Consider the following 7,119-nt stretch of genomic DNA (forward strand, 5'->3'; position numbering starts at 1 on the left):
GGCTGTTTATCCCTGAGAAATTAAAGATTTTTGTTCTGTTTACACCGAAACCTGTATTTAAATGTTCCTAGCAGCTTTATTTGTAATAGCCAAGGACTAGACACAACCCAAATGTCCATCAAGTGAAAGCTTAAACAAACTACAGTCCATCCATACCATGGAACACTACTCAATAATAAAAAAAGGAAAAAAGAAAAAGAAACAACTATTGACACACAGCAATTTGGCTAGATCTCAAGAGAGATTATGCTAAGTGAAAAAAAAAGCCAATCACAAAAGGTCATACACTATATTATTGCATTTATATAAGGTTCTTGAATTCTCAAAATTCTAAATATAAAGAATTCATGAGGGGTGTCTAGGAGTTCAGGATGGGAGAGAAGGCATGAGTATATTCCTACCGGGGTAGTACAAGGGAGCCTTGGAGTGATGGACTAGTTCTGTATCTTGATGCTTGATTGTGGTGACAGTTACATGAATCTACACATGTGATAAAGTTGCATAGAACTACACACACACTCAAGTGAATGCATGTGAAACTGATGAGATCCAAATAAACTCTGTGGATTATACCAATGTCAATTTCCTGGTTTTGATATCGTTCTATAGTTATGCGAGATGTTAGCATTAGAAGACACTGGGTGAAAGATACATAGGACTTCTGGGGCGCCTGGGTGGCTCAGTCGGTTGGGTGTCCGACTTCGACTCAGGTCGTGATCTCGCAGTCTGTGAGTTCGAACCCCACGTCGGGCTCTGTGCTGACAACTTGGAGCCTGGAGCCTGTTTTGGATTCTGTGTCTCCCTCTCTCTCTGACCTTCCCCTATTCATGCTCTCTCTCTGTCTCAAAAATGAATAAACGTTAAAAAAAAAGATACATAGGACTTCCTTCTACATGTTTTGTTTTGTTTTGTTTGCAGCTTCCCATAAATCTTTTCTTTTTTTTCTTTTTCTTTTCTTTTTTTTTTTTTAAGTGAGCCCTACACCCAATATGGGGCTTGAACTCACAACCTTGAGGTCAACAGTCCCATGCTCCACTGACTGAGCCAGCCAGGCACCCTACAATTTCCCATAAATCTATAATTATTTCAAAAAAATTTTAAAGTTTACAGGGGCACCTGGCTGACTTAGTTAGAAGAGTGTGCAACTCTTGATCTCAGGGTGGTGAGATCAAGCCACACCATTGGGTGTAGAGATTACTAAGAAAAATACATAAACTAAAAAAAGGGGGTGCCTGGATGGCTCGGAAGAGCATGTGACTCTTGATCTTGGGATTGTGAGTTTGAGCCGCCTCAGTTTGGATGTAGAGATTACTTAAGAATAAAAGCTTAGAGGGGTGCCTGGGTGGCTTAGTCCATTAAGTGTCTGACTCTGGATCTCACCTCAGGTCACGATCTCACAGTTCATAAGTTCGAGCCCTGAGCCTGGCTCTGCACTGACAGTGCAGAGTCTGCTTGGAGTTCTGTTTCCCTCTCTCTGTCTCTACCCCACTTGTGTCTTCTCTCTCTCTGTCTCTCTCAAAATAAATAAATAAATGTTAAAAAATTTTTTAATAAAAATAAAAGCTTAGGGGTGCCTGGGTGGCTCAGTTGATTGAGCATCTGATTCTTGGTTTCTGCTCAGGTCATGATCTCATGGGTTGGTGAGTTCGAGCTCTCTCTCTCTCTCTCTCTCCCTCTGCCCCCAAAATAAATAAACTTAATTAAATTAAATTAAATTAAATTAAATTAAATTAAATTAAATAATAAAACCTTAGGGTTACCTGACTGGCTCAGTGAGTAGAAGATGTGACTCTTGAGCTTGGGGTCATGGGTTTGAGCCCCATGTTGGGCATAGAACTCACTTAATTGAAAGGAAAGAAAGAAAGAAAGAAGAGAGGGAGGGAAGGAAGGAAGAAAAGAGGGAGGGAGGGTGGGTGGGTGGAAGGAAAGAAAAAGTGCTTGGGGCTCAGTTGGTTAAAGCATCTGACTACAGCCTGGGTCATGATCTTGAAGCTCATGAGTTTGAGCCCCATATCAGGCTCTCTGCTGTCAGCACAGAGCCCACTTCAGATCCTCTGTCCCCCCCTCTCTCTGCCCCTCCACTGCTCAGAAATAAATAAACATTTTTTTTTAAAAAGAAGGGAACTTAAAAAATTATTTGTAATATTTTGATTTTTTTTTAAGAGAAAGAGAGAGAGTTTGAGCTGGGAGAGGGGCAGAAGGAGAGAGAGAGAGAGAGAGAGAGAGAGAGAGAGAGAGAGAGAGAATCTTAAGCAGGCTCCATGCTCAGCTCAGAGCCTGAAGTGGGGCTCGATCCCATGACTTGTGAGATCATGACCTGAGCCTGAATCAAGAGTGTTCAACCAAGTGAAACACCCAGGTGTCCCCCCACCACCAAAAATCTTTAAATGGAATGAGAAAAACTGATTGAGACTACACTGTTAATCCAAGTGGGAGATGATGGTTATGACAAAGGAGAGAGAGAGACAAATGGTTGGTGCGGGATATATATTCAAGGTTAAGCCCATAGGTCTTACTGATGGATAGGATATGAGATATGAGGGGGGGAAAATGGATGTTGGCTCCTAGTTTTCTTTCCTTTTTTTTTTTTTTTTAAGCTTTTTAAAAAATTTAAAAAATTTTTATTTTACAGAGAACGAGAGTGTGTGAGCTGGGGAAAGGGGCGGGGGGAGAGAGAGAGAATCTTAAGCAGGCTCCACCCTCAGTGCAGAGCCTGATGTGGGGCTCGATCCCATGACCCTGGGATCATGACCTGAGCCAAAATCAAGAGTAGGACACTCAACCAGCTGAGCCACCCAGGCATCCCAATTTTATTTTAGTTTTTTTTATACTTTTTTTTTTAAGTTTATTTACTTTGGAGGGGGAGTGGGCAGAGATAGAAATAGAGAGAGAATTCCAAGCAGGCTCTGCATTGTCAGCTTGGAGCCCATGGTGGGACTCAAACTCACAAACCGTGAGACCATGACCTGAGCCAAAACCAAGAATTGAACTCCTAGCCAAATGAACCACCCAGGTACCCTTACTTTAGTTTTTTTAAAGGGTGGTTTTGTTTTGTTTTTGCCTTTAAACTTTTTATCTTTAAGCAATCTCTACGTCCAACATGGGGCTCAAACCCACAACCCTGAGATCAAGAGTCACACCCTCCACTGACTAAGCCAGCCAGGCACCCTTAAGATTTTATTTTTAAGTAATCTCTATACCCAATGTGGGACTGGAATGTGTAGCCCCAAGATCAAGAGTCACAAGCTCTACTGGCTGAGCCAGCCGGGTGTCCCCTAGGTTTCTTCTTTTTCTTTTATTTGGAGGGATGCATTAAATATGAGTTCAATAGAGTTATCTACAAAGGTCCTTCTTAAGTGGCTGGGGTCCAGTGCAGTAATGCTTCTAAAACCTCTATGTACAAACAAGTCATTTGTGGAATTGTTAAAATGCAAACTCTTGATTCAGTAGATCCAGAGTGAAGCCTGAGAGTTTGATGATTCAAATGTTGTTGACTGATAAACTCTACAAGACCGTGTCCTAGAGCCAGGTTCTTTTAAAGACGTTTAAGCCTTATTAGGTGGGGAGGATCTTGCCCAGGCAGATGCTGGGGAAGAGGAATGGGCAGTAAAAAATGTGAAGATCTCATCTCTTCCTGGAAGCCATCCTAATTACATGACTCAGCCTCACCTTCCTTTCCCAACCCAACCCTTCAGGCTTCCATAGGTAAATGCTTCAGCAAACCAAATCAGAAAACAGCAAGCTTTAAAGCTAACAGTAACCTTTTTTTTTTTAAGTTTTATTTATTCATTTAAGAATTTCTACACCCAGCATGGACTCAAACTCATGACCCAGAGATCAAGAATCCCATGCTTTTCTGCTGAGCCAGCCAGGCGCCCCTAAACTAACAGTAATCTGAATGGGCATATGGATCGATCTCTCCAGAAACCCTGGCAAAGGGTTCCAGTTTCTGCTTGAAATCTCCAAGAATAGGAATTCACTACCTCAGACATCTGATCCCCGGCCTTCCACCCTCCCCTTGCTTAAACAGCAACAACAATAAACTTGCAAATTGAATATATTCACCTGCCCCCAAAATTAATAACAGGAGTAATGTTTAGTGAACTGCACTAATGATATCAACTATTGTGGAGAAAGGAAAGAGTGGTCACTGGGCTCCCTTGATAGAGAAGGAGGAACGGGGCACCTGGGTGGCTCAGTCGGTTAAGCATGTGACTTTTTGGCTCAGGTCATGTTCTCATTTCGTGGGTTTGAGCCCCACATCAGGCTCTGTGCTGACAGCTCAGAGCTGAAATCTGCTTCAGATTCTGTGTCTCCCTCTCTCTCTGCTTTCCTCTGCTCACGCTGTGTCTCTCTGTCTCAAAAATAAATAGCAAACATTTTTAAAATTTTTAATACATAAATAAACGTTAAAAAATTTAAAAAAAAAATCAGGGGTGCCTGGGTGGCTCAGTCGGTTGAGTGACCGACTTCGGCTCAGGTCATGATCTCACAGGTCGTGAGTTCGAGCCCCATGTCAGGCTCTGTGCTGACAGCTCAGAGCCTGGTGCCTGTCAGATTCTGTGTCTCCCTCTCTCTCTGCTCCTCCTCTGCTCACACACTGTCTCTCTCTATCTCTCAAAAATAAATAAACATTACAAAAAAGTTGGGACTGTAGTTAATGGAAATTCACAGAATCTTTGAGGGTAAAACAGTGACACGAGAAACATCTTAAAATTCTAGAACTCAGCGGTTCCTGGGTGGTTCAGTTACTTGAGCATCAGACTCTTGGTTTCAGCTCAGGTCATGATCCACAATTCATGGGTTCAAGCCCTGCATTGGGCTCTGCACTGAAATGCAGAGCGTGCTTGGGATTCTCTCTCTCTCTCTCTCTACTCCCTCCACTTGCATGCATTCTCTGTCTCTCTCTCACTCTCTCTCTCTCAAAGAAAGAAAGAAAGAAAGAAAGAAAGAAAGAAAGAAAAAGAAAACCCGTCATAGCTACCTAATTCACTCCCTTTACAGAGATACACACAGACCAAAAGAGATGACTCAATTTATTCTAGATTACAGGTGTTTATGGGGAAAGTTCTGCTTTAGAACAGCGAAGAATCTAGCTATAGTTTGGAGGCTAGATTGGACGGGGAGAGGCTGGAAGCAAAGACTCCCATAAGGAAGATACCGGCATCACCAATAATCAAGATATGAGGACTGAAGTGGTCAAAGGAATGTGTGTGCTAAAATTCATAGGATAAACCCACAAGATTTGGGAACTGATTAAGTACAATTAACAAAGGATGGAGAGAAACTCTATCCCAGCAATGATAGTGCTGAAGGTCATGAATCTGTTCTCAAAAGATGTAGAGGCACTTCTTAGCTCAACCACATGTTAGTTATGTGACCTTGGACAAGATATTCAACATCACCAAGCAAATCTCAGTTTCTGTTTGTTAAATGGGAGTAAGAATAGTCACAACATCTTAAGAGTATTGTGAGGATTACATAAAGTAATGCAATGAAAATTTTAGCAGTGCCTGGCACATAGTATATAATAAATGTCAGCTGTTTGGGCTTTTTTTTTTTTTTTTTATAGCTCAGGGTGACAGAATCTTACACCTAAGAACTGTGACAATTATGATATTAACAGAAATAGGGAAGACTAGAAAAAACCAGCTAGAGGAAAATGAGTTTGGTGTAATGCAGTTGATGCAGGGAGATACAAGAGAGAAAATATACAGTAATCAATTGGAGACATTTATCTGGGGGTCAGAAGCGATGCTAAGGCTTAGGAGAGACATGAGGGGATTATTTGCATAAAAGTGATCTGTAAATGCCTTGAAGCTAAACACAAAGCATTGGCAAGATTCTTTTTTTTTTTTTAAAGGCAGACTTTTTTGTGGTTGTGCAGGTATGAATTCCAATGATATTTTATAACTAACATGCATACTAACAAGATGTCACATTTATACAATTATACATTATGTGCTATAATTTGCTGAGCCTAGAGTCTTTTAGAAGTGAAATTATTAAAAAAAAATTATTTTAGGGGGACCTGGGTGGCTCAGTCGGTTAAGCATCCAACCTCGGCTCAGGTCATGATCTCACGTTTCGTGAGTTCTAGTCCTGCATCAGGCTCTGTGCTGACAGCTCAGAGCCTGGAGCCTGCTTTGGGTTCTTTCTCCCTCTCTCTCTGCCCCTCCCCCACTCACGCTCTATCTTTCTCTGTCTCTCAAAAATAAATAAATGTTAGAAATAATTTTGGGGGGCGCTTGGGTGGCTCAGACGGTTAAGCGTCCGACTTCAACTCAGGTCATGATCTCGCAGTCCGTGGGTTTAAGCCCCGCAATGGGCTCTGTGCTGACAGCTCAGAGCCTGGAGCCTGTTTCAGATTCTGTGTCTCCCTCTTCCTATGACCCTCCCCTGTTCATGCTCTATCTCTCTCTGTCTCAAAAATAAATTAACTTAAATTTTTTTAACTTAATTTTTAACTTAAAAAACTAAAAATTTTTAAATTATTTTACTATTCTAATGTACGTTATCTAAAACTGACAGGGGTGTCTGGGTGGCTCAGTTGGTTAAGCATCTGACTTTGGCTCCGGTCCTGACCTCGCAGTTTGTGAGTTCGAGCCCCACATTGGGCTCTGTGTTGACAGCTCGGAGCCTGGAGCCTGCTTCGGATTCTGGGTCTCTCTCTCTCTCTCTCTCTCTCTCTCTCTCTCTCTCAAAATAAATAAATAAACATTTTTAAATTTAATTAAAAAATAAATAAAACTGACATTAATTATACTGCTATTAAAATAGTCTTAGAAAAAAAGGTGACCTGTGATATTAAAAATTATCTTTTAGTTTTAGTAGGCTCCACACTCAAGGTGGGGCTTGAATTCATGAACCTGAGATCAAGAGTTGGATGCTTTACCGACTGAGCCAACCAGGTGCCCCTATTACACAGTATCTTAGGGGGCACCTGGGTGACTCAGTTCATTAAGCCTCAGACTCCTGGTCTCAGCCCAAGTCATGATGTCACCGTTCATGAGATCCAGCCCCAGAGAATCTGCTTGGGATTCTCTCTCTGCCCCTCCCCCTTTCTTTCTCTCTCTCAAAATAAATACATAAACTTTTTAAAAAAAGTATCTTAAAAGA

The sequence above is a fragment of the Panthera leo genome, chromosome E1 (assembly GCF_018350215.1).
Source record: "Panthera leo isolate Ple1 chromosome E1, P.leo_Ple1_pat1.1, whole genome shotgun sequence".
Classification (NCBI taxonomy): domain Eukaryota; kingdom Metazoa; phylum Chordata; class Mammalia; order Carnivora; family Felidae; genus Panthera; species Panthera leo.